Source organism: Triplophysa rosa, linkage group LG7, assembly GCF_024868665.1.
Source record: "Triplophysa rosa linkage group LG7, Trosa_1v2, whole genome shotgun sequence".
In the NCBI taxonomy this organism is placed as follows: Eukaryota; Metazoa; Chordata; class Actinopteri; order Cypriniformes; family Nemacheilidae; genus Triplophysa; species Triplophysa rosa.
In genome coordinates, this window is record NC_079896.1 from 1,259,378 (window position 1) to 1,275,944 (window position 16,567).

The following is a 16,567-nucleotide window of genomic DNA, read 5'->3' on the forward strand; positions in this document are numbered from 1 at the left end:
ATAATAAAACACACAAACATGATTTTGATTCTTCTCACAGCTCAAAAAAATAAAAGGTCCATTTGAACCCATAAAGTTCACAGCTTGATTCCATAGAAAAACCTTTTCAAGTTTCACAAAGAACTTTTTTATCTTTTGAAAAAGATCTGTGTGATGCTGCTTTAAAGAATCCAATAAAGCAGTGGTAGTCAAAGTCTGTCCCGCAGGCCAGGTCCGCTTTCCCATGAGGCCGTGAGTCGCCCGTCACTATTTTGGGAGAATTCACTGGATGCTTGTGTGTTCATTATAATTCAGTGTAGACAATAGTCGTTTCTCACCCGACAGATGAGTTCAAGTGGATTTGTTTTCATGACCATTGAAGGCTATACTGCAAAACCGCAGGTGTTGGCCATGTTGAAATCACCTTAAACATTCTGAAACAGCTAAAAGGAAAGTTTATTAAATGCTTTGGCAAACTGTTCTCCAATTCCCATAACCGTTTGCAATGAAGAAACGGGTGCAATGAAAGCATCGATGTGTGAAATGTAGGGAACTTTGGAGGGCAGTGATGTTTACTTCAGTTTATAGACTCACAATGGCCCGCAGGACACATTACAATTAAATTACTCAAGAAACCAGCTGCCAACGTATAGCCAATATTTAATCAAATATAACACTTCATGCAGATTTCTCTAAAGGTTTTTGCATTTCTGTATTTAAAATGAAATGATGTGATGGCCTTTTGGTTCCATTTCTGTTTATATTTTACAATTCATACATTGACTTTTTTGACTTTGCTGTTTGATGACTAAGAAACATGGAGTTGTTCTTGAGATGTGTGACTTGATTTATTTGCCATAGCATTTACACTAGATTGTTTAGGCTGTTGACTACACCCATCAGCTAGATAATTGTAAGAATGTTAATTGGTTTGCCTAATTCATAACCTCTGATGGTCTCTCGGCGTCAGTGAATGATTATATATCTGCTGCTTTATTACAAAGATCATTGACTCTTTGCTTTCTGTGTGAAATTAATCACATCGCAGACTAATTAAGGAGTTAAGTGATGTGTGAAATCATGACTCATTTCACTCATAGACAGCTATGTAAATTAATCATATTATATTCTTATTCCTAGACATTAAGTCATATTTAGAGACCAATGATGGAGAAACAAACGTAAGTGTAATTTCAATACAATCAGATCATTTCATAACTTAGAGGAAAAGTATTATTATAAATAATGATCCGGGCTGCGTTTCCCGATAACGTTGTCTCTTAGCGCACTACGAAGACTCTAAAGGTACACCTTAACTCAGTGGTTCTCAAACTTTTTCGTTGTAAGGCCCCCTTTGTGTTAAGTGCATCGCTTTGCGGCCCCCCATATAAAGACGTATAATCTTAAACTTAGAATTGTAATTAAACCAAAAACATTCAGTTATACAATGCTGGAACCTCAATTCGTTTGGTTGGTGGTGTCATTTTTCTGATGTTTGATTGCATAAAATCTATGATAAATTTCTATATTTCATAAAATGCCACAAAATCTGTGGCCCCCTGGATCCATCTTGGAGGCCCCCAGTTTGAGAACCACTGCCTTCACTCAAGTTGTACCTTTTCTAAGCGTGTTCCCCGAACTATACCTTTTGAGGTTACTTAAGGTAAACCTTCTTAAGTGCGACGTTAGCAGGTGCTGTCCATGGTGGTGGTGCTGAATAGGTTGATATCGATGCCTCGAGAATCGATTGTTCGCTCTACCTTACCTTATAGAGTGGGTCAAGTATTGAGAAAACAATGTTTATTATAAAGAAACGCTTAAGAAATAGTAGAAATAGCATTTATCAGGGCTCACTGAAATAGTATAAATAAAGAAAGAAATATGTGTGTGTGTATGTATTTATAATTTTGCAAGTGTCCGATCCCTCACGGCCATATGTTTTCTGCGTTAACCAGTTACATTAACTGGCGGTTTGGCTTTACTTGTTTTTGAAAGGGTCATTTATATTCTCATAGTTTGCCATCGTGTGTTAATGTTCTCCACGATCTGTGTTGATTCACATTATTGGCGTAAATCACTCATTTGTGTATAGGGATAAGTGTCCCATCCAGAATGCCAATCACTCGCGGGACACCCGCAATGGAAGCCTTGATGTGCCTCCATCACGTCGTGCCTGGCGAAAGGCATACGTATGTAATCGGTGGCATGATGGAGCAGGATGTTTGTCACTGAGTGAACGCACCGCCACACCGAGGTCTTTCTCAGCCCATATTCATCCCCAAACACCTCCAGAAAACTCCCCACGGCATAAAAACGAAGAGCCGCCATGCAGCAGCTGATTTTCGGGGCTGAGGGGGAGCTCCGTCGAGTTTGTCTCCACAAAGTTGGGCCAACAAGATGCAAGAGCTGCAGAATTTGCTCCCGTGGCAGGCTACATTTGTGTAGAATTTTCTTTTCTGACATGGTAGCCAGGGCACTAAAATGTTCTCTAATGAAATTGTGCAAATACACTAACTGGCTCCGCGGACAGGGCCGTCTTTGATTTAAGACAACTGTTCGCTGTCTCGCTGCCATAGTTTGACCAAACTCCCCATAACATTGATTCCCTTTATATAGACTACGCCTTTCCTGTCAAATGGTTTGCCAGCTGATGTGCCTTGGGATAATAGGCTGTAATTAAAAACGTCAACAACCATAAGTGTATGACAATTTTATTCACGAAAACACTTCAATAACCTTATACTTAACCTGAGTATTTTATTTGTAAAATTAAAACTAAGTTAAAGTAAAAATGTAAATTTAATACTAAATAGAATTTTATATTAAATTATTATATTAAATTTGATATGTGAAATTAAACTGCGATGTAGAAAAGCTTTTTGCATAGCGCTATGAACCATCAAAGGCGATAAGGTATAGCTAAGAGCGGTCCAGACCAACCTTACGAAAGTATGACTTCGATGGAACGATCTGAGGCGTCGTCTCATTGCTTCCTGTTTCCTGCATCGCTGCCGGCAGCTTGTTTGTATCAGTGCTCTTATCACTTCGCTCTAATATTAGTGTATTTTATTTTCGTTAATTATTATTGTCGTTGCTAACTTATCCTGATATCTCAATAACCCTGTTCCTGTTATTTACTTGGAAGAGTCTAAACCAAAAGTGATAGTTAACTTAACGCCGTTAGCATAGCAATAGCGTGTTAGCTTGCTTTCTGTTCACACTCTGGAATATCATCTTGCCTCTGGTTTGTCTTGTGTGCTAACTGTTTCTCTTTTTAAGCGAGTATACTACGATCCATCGAGCAACCTTGGTAAGTTGGAATTGCACTTCAAATCCGGTGAGTTATGGCTTCTATTCCTATTATTGTTACTTGCACCTCATGTCATATGTTTAGCTTAGCCTTCTCTGTCAGCTGCGAGGGCTTTATATGCGATAAATGCAGGGAAATAGTTAGGCTGACAGAGAAGATCTTAGAATTAGAGTCTCGCATCCAATCTTTATCTGAGGATAGTAAGAGTTTAACGACGATAGAAAACACTTTGGATGCGAGCAACATTAGCGCACACAGCTCGGTTCCGGTTGAAAATCCCCCGCAGCTGGGAAACTTCGTGACTGTGAGACGGCGTAGTCGCAGGACAAAACATCACTCGACCGTTCCGATTACAGTCTCGAACAGGTTTGCCCCGCTCAGTGACGCACCGACTGAGAAACCTGCTGAAAGTGCCCTAGTTATCGGTGATTCTATTGTTCGGAACGTTAACATAGAGGCACCAGCCACCATAGTCCAATGTTTACCGGGAGCCAGAGCGCCTGACATCAAGTCAAATTTAAATGTGCTGGCTAAGGCTAATCGTAAATTCAGTAAGATTGTCATTCACGTCGGCACAAATGATGTTCGACTCCGTCAATCGGAGATCACAAAAGATAACATTAAAGAGGTGTGTGAGCTCGCAAGCATGATGTCAGACACTGTAATATTCTCTGGCCCCCTCAATGCTTATCGTGGTGATGAGATTTATAGCAGATTATAATCACTAAATGGCTGGTTGTCTGAGTGGTGCCTGCAGAATGATATAGTTTTTATAAATAACTGGAAGAGTTTTGAGGGCAGACCTGACCTGTTGAAACGAGATGGTCTCCATCCCTCCTGGGCTGGGACTTCCATCCTGTCTAGAAATATGGCAAAAAGTCTTAATGCTAATGCTAAAACTTGACTCGCTGGGGCCCAGGTCAGGGAGCAGACAGTATGGCTTAACCAACTGTCTGCTTGCCGTCTCACGTCGCAGAATACACAAAATGTACAACATGTAGTAATCCGTTCTCCCAAACATCACAAAATAGAGACTGTGTCTGTCCCCCGGATTAGCAAACATAAAATAATGCGTAAACCTCTTGAAAGTAATTTAATAAACGTTAAACAAACTAAACATGAACAAAATACAGATAATCAACTGTTACGACTCGGATTGCTAAATATTAGATCTCTCTCTAATAAAGCACTTTTTGTTAACGATATGATAACAGATCATAAAATAGACATGCTCTGTTTGACAGAAACATGGCTAAAACCAGATGATTATATTGCTTTAAATGAATCTGTCCCCCAAGATTATTATTATAAACACGAGCCTCGTCTAAAAGGCAGAGGGGGAGGTGTCGCAGCACTTTACAATAACTCTCTTAGCATTTCCCAGAAGTCGAACTCTAAATATAATTCTTTTGAAGTCATGGTTCTTCATGTTTCAACACCTAATACTAAAGATAAAACACTTTTTAAATTGATTCTAGCTATTGTATATAGGCCTCCAGGGCACCACACAGATTTTATTAAAGAATTTGGTGGGTTCTTATCAGAACTAGTACTGGCCGCAGATAGACTCCTTGTCGTTGGTGACTTTAACATCCACGTAGATAACGTTACAGATGCCTTAGGAATGGCTTTCAAAGACACTCTTAACTCCATGGGCATTAGTCAACATGTGTCAGGACCCACTCACCTTCGTAATCATACTTTAGATTTAATACTGTCTTACGGTATAAATGTGGACGACGTTAAAATCCTTCAGCAGAGTGAAGACATTTCGGATCATTATCTGGTATTATGTTTGCTTCACTGGCCTACGGCTGCAAATAAAACTCATTGTTACAAATATGGTAGAACAATAACTTCAACTACCAAAGATGCGTTTCTCGATAATCTGCCCGAATTGTCTCAAATCATGAGAAATAACGTTGAAGATCTTGACATTACCACTGAAAATTTTAATTCCACCTTCTCGGTAACGCTAGACAAAGTTGCTCCACTACGTTTAAAGAAGATTAAAAATGGCAGCCCCACACCGTGGTATAATGAACACACTCAGGCTCTAAAGAAAGCGGCCCGAAAAATGGAGCGCAACTTTAAGAAAACTAAATTAGAGGTATTTCGTACAGCATGGAAGGATAGTATTCGAAAATACAGGAAAGCCCTAAAAACTTCTAGATCCGCCTACTTTTCATCACTAATAGAAGAAAACCAGCACAACCCTAGGTTTTTATTTAACACGGTGGCTAAATTAACAAAAAATAAATCGTCAGTGACTTCTGATCCTGTATATCAGCATAGCAGTGATGAATTTATGAACTACTTCACATATAAAATCCAAGATATTAGAGAAAAAATTATAACAATGCAATCAGAAGTGAAACCCGCTGAACAAACTAACTACAGCGCCCTTAAGGAGAAAATGCAATTATTTTATACCGTAGATCAAGATGAGCTGTCTAAAATTATTAGATCATCTAAATCAACAACATGCATACTAGACCCTATACCTACAAATCTACTGAAAGAGATGCTCCCAGAAATTATAGATCCTCTTCTTGGTATTATTAACTCATCTCTGACATTAGGACATGTGCCTAAAGCATATAAGGTGGCTGTTATAAGGCCCCTTGTCAAAAAACCCCAACTCGACCCTAGAGAACTAAGGAACTACAGGCCTATATCGAATCTACCTTTCATATCTAAAGTTCTGGAAAAAGTAGTTTCAACTCAATTATGCTCCTTCCTCCAAAGGAATGACATCAATGAAGAATTCCAGTCTGGATTTAGAGCATGTCACAGTACAGAGACTGCTTTGATCAGAGTTACAAATGATCTGCTATTGGCGTCTGACCGAGGTTGTATCTCGTTATTGGTGCTGCTAGACCTTAGTGCTGCATTCGATACCATTGACCACAGCACACTCCTACATAGACTCGAAAATTATGTCGGCATTAAAGGAATAGCTTTGAAATGGTTTAAATCTTATTTATCCGACCGTTTTCAATTTGTAGCAATAAACAATGAGGTGTCACGCAAATCGCAAGTCCAGTACGGTGTACCACAGGGCTCAGTCTTAGGGCCTCTGCTCTTCGCATTATACATGCTACCTCTAGGAGATATAATAAAGCGACACGGAGTTAGCTTTCACTGTTATGCTGATGATACTCAACTTTATATTTCCTCGAAGCCTCATGAAACACAGCAGTTCCATCGAATAATGGAATGCATAGTCGATATAAAAAACTGGATGAGTAACAACTTTTTATTACTGAACTCGGACAAAACGGAAGTGTTACTTATTGGACCGAAAACTGCTATAAGTAACAACCAAGAATACTGTTTAACTATTGACGGATGTTCCATAAAACCCTCGTCGTCAGCAAAGAATCTTGGCGTTCTATTCGATAGTAATCTGTCATTTGAGAGCCACGTCGCCAACACCTGTAAAATTGCGTTTTTCCATTTTAAGAATATATCTAAACTACGTCATATGCTGTCAATCTCAGATGCAGAGAAGTTAATTCATGCATTCATGACATCAAGACTAGATTACTGTAATGCACTGTTAGGTGGTTGCCCTGCAGGCTTATTACAAAAACTCCAATTGGTCCAAAACGCGGCAGCTCGAGTTCTTACACGTACAAAAAAGTATGAACATATTAGCCCGGTTCTGTCAACCTTGCACTGGTTACCTATAAAGCATCGCGTTAACTTTAAAATCTTGCTTATTACCTATAAAGCCTTACATGGTTTAGCTCCTCAGTACTTGAATGAACTCCTTTTGTATTACAGTCCTTCACGTGCATTACGCTCTCAGGCGTCCTGTCAGTTGGTAATACCTAGAATTTCAAAATCAAGTGCAGGTGGTAGATCCTTTTCCTATCTAGCGCCTAAACTTTGGAATAGTCTTCCCTGCACTGTCCGGGAGGCAGACACACTCTGTCAGTTTAAATCTAGACTAAAGACGCATCTTTTTAATCTTGCATACACTACTCTTCCATAATATAAATCTTCAGAGGGTTTAGGCTGCATTAGTTAGATCAACCGGAACCAAAAACACAACTGATGTACTTGTTGCATCAAAGAGTACAGAACAGTACTCTACTCTCAGCCAGTCTTGTCTCATTGTTCCAAGGTTACCACAGCGAGCAGGATGCAGTTCATGGCCTGACCTGATGGTAGAGCGGAGAATGGGAAGTGGGGACCTGACAAGAGCTGAGATGATAGAGCTGGATAAAGAAGGACGCGGTCTCTTGACATGTCTTCACCACAAAACTTCAAATGCTATTAGATTATTAATGATAATCTTAAACTATAATTTATTTTATTATTAAGTTTATTTATTTTATTTAGCCTTGTTGTGCAAGTTCTCTGGAGCTTGTGCAGAGGCAGCAGCTTTTGCCAGAGGGGAACTGGAATCCCCTGGTTGGGCCTGGGTTCTCCTGAGGTTTTTTTTCTCGATTAGAGTTTTGGGTTCCTCGCCACCGTTTGCATACTGTTTTTGCACTATCTGCCTGACCGGGGGGGCTGCTTTAGAATCTTAAAGTTTTACTTAATTAATATTGCATATAGGAATTTATTATCTGTTATATTTGACCTGTGCTTCTCTCTCCTTTATCCTAAATGTGTGCTCTCACTGAGCGTGTGTGTGTGTGCGTACTTGTCTGTGTACGTACGTGTGTGTGTGTGTGTGTTGTGTGTGTGTGCGTGCGCATCCGTGTGTGTGTGTGTCTCTGTGTCTGTGTGTGTTGGTGCGTGTGCGTGTTGTGTGTGTGGAGTGTTTTGTGTGTGGGTGTGTCTGTCTTCTGTGTTTTCAACCTTTTCTTGTTTTTGCAGGTACAACTTTGATTGTTTTGCTTGTAGTCAATGTGTCTCATGTGCAGCTGCTTTGTAACAATGAAAATTGTAAAAGCGCTATATAAATAAAGTTGAGTTGAGTTGAGTTGAGACTTACAGAAGGTATACTTAACTAAGAAGGTTTCGGGAAACACGTATCTTAAGGTACTTAAGAACGACGTAGCGTTAAGAAGGTTTGCCCTGATTAGAATCGAGTAGTATTTTAAAATAAATATATTGTTTTAACGTCGGCGTGAAACGGAAGTTGCGATTGTGTTTTTTCCGAATCGTGATGGATACCCGAGTAAAACGACTTCTGAAATGAGAAAAAAATGTAGGGCGGGACTTGATTTCATTCTCCGACAACTGATTGGATCGTTAAAAGGTGAAAGATTTGAATGCCATTTTGCCATAGGTCAATCATTGCAGCCCCGCCCTCGTGACCAGAAGTGAAGAGAGGTCATTTCGTGCAAATTAATAAAAAAAATATGTGCACAGATAAATAATTTATAATAAATACTTCACCACTGTGTAATAATAATAATAATAATAATAATAGTAAAACAAATTTTGCAAAACAACATTATTATTATTATTATTTTACAAAATTATTATTGAATCTCTGCATTACAGCGATGTGAAATCATTGCACATTTGTCAATAACTAGGTAAGAAAATGCCGCAACCTTTGACCTGTCAGTAAACTTCATCAAGAGTGGAGAAGTGAAACAGAAGTATCCAGGTGAGCCAGCAACCCTTCCACCAGCCCTCTTCTAGACTTGAGTGATTAGAAGTTTACGAATCAGATGAAGTGATTGAAACACTCAGTGGAGCTTGTGATCTCACGCAAGATTGAATTCCATATCAGTCTGAACCAGAGCTCACATTGAAGATCTCTGTAAGAACTCTTTTTCTTCTTTTTTAATAGGCTCCGAGAAAAACATTTGTCTAGAGACTGACGTTGAGAAAATTATACAGTAATATTTTGCATTGCATTTTTAAATCCTTAGTTCATTTATTTATTTAAATTATGTTTTTAAATAAATTTTATTTATTTAAAATTTGAAAAAATTCATAATTTATCTAAATTTAAAATACAATTATTTAAATGTATTTTTTTTATCGTCACAGATGGTTCCAAACCCACACTTGAAGGACGTTGAAAGAGATTCACCCTTCATTAACTTCAGCGTGTTTTGGGTTTCTGTTCACTTTTTGGTAAAGATCTGCATTAAAGTCCTTCACGAGGGCAAAAAAACCGCCCCTGACGTGTAGAGCAAAACCAGGGTGTCTGACCTACAGGCCGTTACAGCGGTGCATTGATCAGACTGCATCTCAAATTAGCACGCGCCGCCGAGCGCGTAATGACAGCGGATGAGATCGCCCCAAGAAACCTCGGTGAGACCATAAAAGAGAGATTCAATCTTCATTACCAGACCTCATTAATTACATCACTTTCACAGTTTCTCCCCTTCTCAGTTTAATGCGCAAAACAATAAGTATACTCCGTTTCGCCTTCGACGGAAGATCAATTCATGCGTGTGATTTTCCGTAAATAAAACTATGAGCTTTAGCTATAGATTACATCCAGTCTGAAGGTTTCTGCTTGTTAGTCATTTTAATGAATGTGTGTTTTTCTAATGAGATTATCTCTGTTAATGAAATGTGTTATTGAGAGTATATGTAATTGTAAAGGGGGGGGGGGTGTCATTATTTAATGCTAGCGCTGTCAGCAACATATTATCATGATAATTGAATTATGCTAATAGAAGTGGCTTCTCCAAAGAAACGAGGCCGCTTTTCATTTATCAAAGCATTAGGAAAATAGATTTATTGCTTTTCGCCGGTTGTGCAGATGTGCATGAAGTCGTTCATGTTTGTGATTCAATTACGATATGATATACAGTCATTTATATGTTGTTTATGATGACAGTGACAAAATGAATTAAATGTGATAAATAAGAGCATTTACTCCACACAGGGATGATACTGTATGACAATAATGTCGACCGGAAGAGATTTCTGTCATTTACACGCCCTCTTGTCATTTTGAACCTGCATGACTTTCTTTCTTCCGCAGAACACAAAAGAAGATATTTTGAAGAATGTTGTTAACAGCCCCATGTAGATGATGACAGAATTTTCATTTTGAAAGTGAACTACTCCTTTAAGGTTAGTTCACTTGTGCATCGAGACTCGGATCTGCAGAAGAAAAGCCGAGACACACACAGAGTTAAACAAATGTCAGCCAACTAATATCACATGAACAAATATTTGCGCTCTACCTGCGTCTCTGCAGACACCTCGTGTGAACTGACGTATGGAGTTGGTATTGACACCTCATCTAAACACCTCTGGCGGTGAAGATCCGGAATCACTTCAAATACAGGAAGCCCAACACAGCTTTGGCATTGTGCAGGTTGCCATAGAAACGAATCATGTGAGGAAGTAAAAAGCTTAGAATGATCAGAAGCTCTGTCTCGTAATGACAGTAATTCTGCATGAATCTGACAATGAACGGGAAAAAACAGTGTGATGTGAAGGAATACATCACGCTGTTATGATAATGATAGTCAATCTTCTGTTAATAACAATAATAGTACAGTTTATGTTATGATGTTTGTTTTCTTGTGAATGTTTCATGGTTTATGTAGTCAAGACTTCAAATAAGTGCGCAAGGAGAGAGGATATAAAGGGAGAAATATGGTCAATTGTCTTGCTGAGTTTTAAAAACGTATCATAAACCATAAGCGCATGTTTATTTCTCTCATCGTAAATAGAAAATTTGTATAAACTGATATTTTTCAGATATATAAATAAATATTTTTGTATTAAAGAAAAATATATTAAATACTGTTTATTAAAAATACATTTTGTCTGTAATTATTTGCCCTTTTTTATGTTGATACTGTTTCAGGATTATTTTTTCAATGCAGGATACATCGTTATGCTTCATGTCCATAGGGAAGCATTGTGTTATTGTGCCATCTTGTCTTGTTTGCTGTGAGTTGTGTAGTCAGGATGAACTCTGAAAGGCCTCAGGAGAAAACGCAAGGGTCAAGGGTCACGATCAGATGTGAGCTGCTGCAGAGTAAAGATGATGTCGGTGTCTCTCTCTCTCTCGCTCTTTCATTACAGATAAAGACAAACCACACTGAGCTGCCTGTGAAGGGTACATTGTGTGCACTCGCCTGAAACTAAAACCATCAAAACAGACCAGACTAACCAGTTAGCCAGAAAGAGCTCAGACTGGTGTAAGATGTGCTGTCAGCTGTCTGAAACCCTGTTCTACCCTATGAGAAGAGAATGAAGAAAGTCTTAATTTCACGCAATTATCAATTATTTTTCATCTTTGCACATCTAATACTCTCTATTCTACCGTATAATATGCAAGTAAAGATCTTGCTGTACGGTTTTAGATTTTTCCCTCTCATGCATTTGAACTTTAATCCATGAAATAAAAGGAAAATTGAAGTCCACTTAATACACACGCCGCAGTGCTGTTTAAATGTTCATTTTTATACACGCGTTCTGTAATTCCCTTGTGGGGTTTCGATGGATGAAAGAAGCCGGAATTGAATTTTTTCCTCTTTATTTTAGCAGTAGCACAATGCAGCGGGCGCGCCTGGGGAAACCTACTCAGCTGGGGAGAAAAGTTCAAACCGCCGAATGCCATTGAACTGAGACGCTTGTGAGAGTGCTCTGGACATTCATTCTTCATCCATTGGTGGATTCAGAAGTTTGCAGAGGACTGAAGTCTTTGTGGCTGCACCACCATGAGAATCCATCACATGAGCTGCACAACATCTAATGTGAAAAAACAACACAGAAAAGACAGCGAGACATCGTCTGCCATTATGAGTGTGTGGTTTGGTATTAAAGTATGTATAATTCCAAACAAGAACACAAAAGGGCTTCACATTAAGATCATGTAAAACTCTGGTCTGTTTACACTATTCAAATTCTAATTTGGGGGTAATTTTCCATCACAAAAAAAATAAATTTGAACAATTTTATTCTTTCAATTGTCAAGGAAAATAAAAACTACTTTCTGCTGAAAGATAATAAATGTGTATTTTTTCCCCATTGAAAGGTGTTTTGGTGGGCCTTGAGAATGAAACAGATTGTGAAGGCCTGTTGTGTTGTACTTTCAGTAAAATATACACTAAAGGAACATTGACTGAAGCTGTCACTTCTGCCTTACATCCACAGAAAGAATCAAGTCATACAGGTTTGGAACAACAAGATAACACTTTTTTTTAACGTTACAACGTATTTGTAAAATTAAATGTACATCTTGCTCTCCCACTTTATTTACTTAATTTAAATTATCCTTATTTTTTTATTTATGTTATGTAAGGATTCTGAGCTCCTGAAAGAACAACTCATTTCTTGTGTGTGTGCGTGTGCACGAATTCTGGATTATAAAGTCAAATTTTAATGTTCATTGAACAACTCATAACAACAGGTAACGAATGTATATGTATATGTATGCATATATATATATACTGTATATATACAGTATATATACGTATATATAGACGGTTTCATCTGATGCATGTGCCTGGCCTGAAGTTAACTTCTGGTCCATGTTCTGTTATATGTTATATAATATAACAATCTATTTTAGATTTAATTTATAGTAATATACATTTACATTAATATTTTATTGTATATTAATTGTTTCATATTAAATTTGAACTATTTTACAGTTATTGATTCTTTGCGGAGGTCTGCCGGAATTTAACTTCGGGCCACATAACGTTTACATACTGCCACGGAAAAAATTAAGAGAGTATTTCAGAGACCGTTTTCTGGTTTTAAAATGGACTATTTCTAAATGCTAAAATGATTGTTTTTGTTTCATTCTCTGAACGACTAACAATATTTCTACCAAAATTCTAATGGAAATATTGTTTCTATTTGCATTTGTCTGCAGAAAATGAAAACTGGAGAAACAGGTGAAAATACCAGAAGAGATGCTCTGTATTTTTTCAGACCTCAAATGCTGCAGAGAAAACAAGTTCAGATTCACATTTAAGCAATACAACGCTCATATTTCTACATGTATTTAGGAAAAGTTCATAAATTATTTTTTATGTGATAGACTGGATCTTTATGACAGTTTCGTGTGTCTTGTCATGCTGTCAGTCTTTCATATTGCTGTTGGATGAATTTATCACTGGACTGAAATGATCACAACACATCTAGAAATGAAAATTTGGAATGCTCTCTTTATTTTTTCCGCGACGGTATATTGACTTCTGTGAAAGGACAAAAAGTCATTTTTGCATGCACACTATTATAAACACAACAACAGCACTTTACAGAGGCATGGCCTCATTCTAAATGTGATTATTTGTATAGCTCTATTATTTTCTATGGCACGTGCTGTCCGGTTTATCAAAGCACTAGGACGCATGGGGCGCTCGCTATCTGTGTGTGTAAAATGGCACACTCGCAACACCAAACGTTCCTGTTTGTCAGCATGTACATGTGTTTACATGTGCATTAAGCGTGTGCGTGCGTGTATGGACCTTATAATGGGAATGATCAATGCTAACAGTCGGCTGTTTCCACACAACTCGCTCACAGTTTGATAAATGTAATTCCATTCCCTCACCAGCTGCTCCACATACCGTTTGTAAGGACTGATTTAAAAGTGACTGTGAGATTATTTATTTATTTCCACATAAATAACCGCCTAACACTCGCAAACGCAGCTAAACACGTCCAAAGCTGGTCCATCTTTATTAGCGTTACTCACATTAATGGCTTCCCTCCGACTCCCAGCATGCACTGCGCACATAACCGAATCTGTGCGGAACCGCCGCCGCTATCAAGACGGATGAAGTTCTGGCGAAGCGCGTGCCGGAGAGAGTCGCATTCATTACGCCCGCGAGCTCTTCCTATCCTTCTCAATATGAAATAATGGCTGTTTTTTCTGCGAAGCCGTAGGTAAAAAATTGTTAAAAGCGCCGAAAGATTAATCACGGAAAACTGTATTACTGTGATGGGAAATAATGTGAGCGAGAGTCGCCCGTGATGAATTGGTAAATGAATGTACCCCCCAAAAAAGCAGAACAAGAACAAAAAGACTTCACTGACAAAGACGAGTTATCAAATGCTCGGCGCGTCTCGGCGGAGTTACTTTTTCTTCATTTATTTACAACTGTTGGGGGTAGCAGCCGTGTGGCCGGGGCGGAAAGTAAAAAGACCGCAAGCTGGTTCCCTCTTAATGATTATAAAACAGGGGATAAAAAAATCCCACACAGCTTTACAGGCGATCGGTCACTCACCTCGCAGAATAACTCAGAAATAAAACGCTTCTTTTCACATTTGCGCAGGCGAGGTCACCTTTACTGTCTGTTACATGTGTAATGTGGTGAGTGAAGGGGTCTTGTGTTCCCGGGACGGCCCGGTGATTTCCGGCTCAAACGCAGCGTAAAGTTCAACAAACAGTGTCAAATAAGAAGAATGTTTTTATGACCTTTGTCTCTATACTGAGCATCTACTAAATTTACATCAACAATGTAAGGTCAACATAAAACACAAACAGATCTCATCCCCATGTACTGCCATAGTAGGGAAAATAAATACTATGGGAGTCAATGGGGGATGAAATCTGTTGGATTACAAATATCTTCCTTTGTGTTCAGCAGAACAAATACATTTATACAGGTTTGAAACAATTTGAGGGGGAGTGAATGATGACAGAATTTTCATTTTTGGGTGAACTGTTCCTGTAATGGACCGACCCATGAGACAGAAAATCACAGATGAGATCTCTCCTCAATTGTTTCTCATTGACATCAATAAGATTATACAGGTATGGCAACCTTTGACCAAATCTTCTGCATCTCAGACATTTCTTCTGAAAAACTGTGTCTGTCATTAGAGTTTGAGAAGAGATGTCAACAATGTGTCAAACTGAGCTCATGTGTCAAGTATGCAGTCAATATTACACAGTGTAACTTTTTTTAAAAAGTTGTTTCACTTTAATTTTTACTGTTTCTTTATGAAGTTTAACATGCTGAATACGAAAATCACATACATTTTTTCCATCGATGGTACTCACAAAAAGAACAAAAAAATATTTTTACACATTTATACATTTCGGTATTATTATTCGTACGCAGAATGACAAGGTACTGGTATAACTCTGAGCTCAAAACAACAGTTCAACCTACAAGTTACTAAAAACGAGTCGTCCAAAATTTCAGGGGCCTCATTTATAAAACATGCGTACGCACAGATTTGATCGTCAAGTGTGTGTACGCAAAAATCCACGGCCACGTTCATGTTTATATAAACGGTCTTTGACGTGGAAAAGTGCTTAGCGCCACGTCTGGGTGTGAGCAGACGTACGCACTTTTGCTTGTTCGAGTGCTGCAGGTTTTTGGAAATATAAGTCATTCTTGTCTCTTGTATAAGATTTGGACTTTGACAGGTGCTCTTTCATATATCAATGACATTAATTAGACATCATTAAAAGGTGGAAATCTGAAAGTGTTCAGCGATTTATAGATTTCACATCTGTAAGGCCCGATTCACACTTCGCGTCTTTTCTGCGTGCATATTCGTTATTTTAAATGTGTTACACTGTGATATTGAAGATCTCAATCATCAAATTTACTCAAGTCCAGATTCTTTTACCTTTACAATCTACATTCATTTACACATCCATATACTCTTTATGTGTTTCAACAATTAAACTTTAGTTTGTTTCTGTTTTTCCCCCTGCGCAATTTCGGGAGAAACATCTCAGACTAAGTTGTTTCGTTCCCATCAGCTCAAGGTATAAATCATTATTAAAAGCTTACTGTAGTAAATCAGGGTACTTTAAGATACACAGTTTTCAACAGCCAATAACAGATTTTTGTTTTCTTTTAACCACACACAGTTAAGAACGGTAGCTTTAAATGTTAAATAACATGTATGTATTTATGAAAGCTGTTCATTTTTATCATTATTCACAATCGTCGCTGTTTTTTAAGAGCAATATACAGAGGTAAAGCGGTTAAATATGAATTTCAGTGGAGCTCATAATAATGCATCGCTGTCTTCTCCTGTATGTCAGAAGTTGATCTCTCTCTCATTAGCGTCTTCAGAAGAAGTCAAGGCCACCGCGGCTCATCCCAGCGCACAGAAAAGCATTTCGTGTTTTTTAGTAACCCAGAACAAGGTGCTACAAATGATGTTTTTTTCTTTTGTCCTTTCAATTTCAAGGTGACCGTCGCTTTGTTCCGGCAGACAGAAGGAAGGATGAAGGCTCATCGACACGGAAGAAAGGAGACCTGTATGAAAAGCGAGAAGTGGAAAACACTAACCAGGGAGAAACCGAACGTCCGTAAATGTAGAAGTGTATAAGTCTCTTAATTTGCCTTTCACATTTGAACATTTGCCTGGCTTCTCTCACGGAGCGTGACGTCCGGACCTCGGAGC

At 38.4% G+C, this 16,567-nt stretch overlaps 1 long non-coding RNA gene across 1 annotated transcript; it reads left to right on the forward strand.

The window, feature by feature from the left end:
- Positions 1–7,135: 7,135 nt before the first annotated feature.
- Positions 7,136–10,912, forward strand: LOC130556906 (uncharacterized). Its single transcript, XR_008963251.1, has 4 exons — positions 7,136–9,099; positions 9,254–9,520; positions 10,203–10,294; positions 10,422–10,912. It is a non-coding gene; the product is annotated as an uncharacterized LOC130556906 (long non-coding RNA).
- The last annotated feature ends 5,655 nt before the right edge of the window (positions 10,913–16,567 follow it).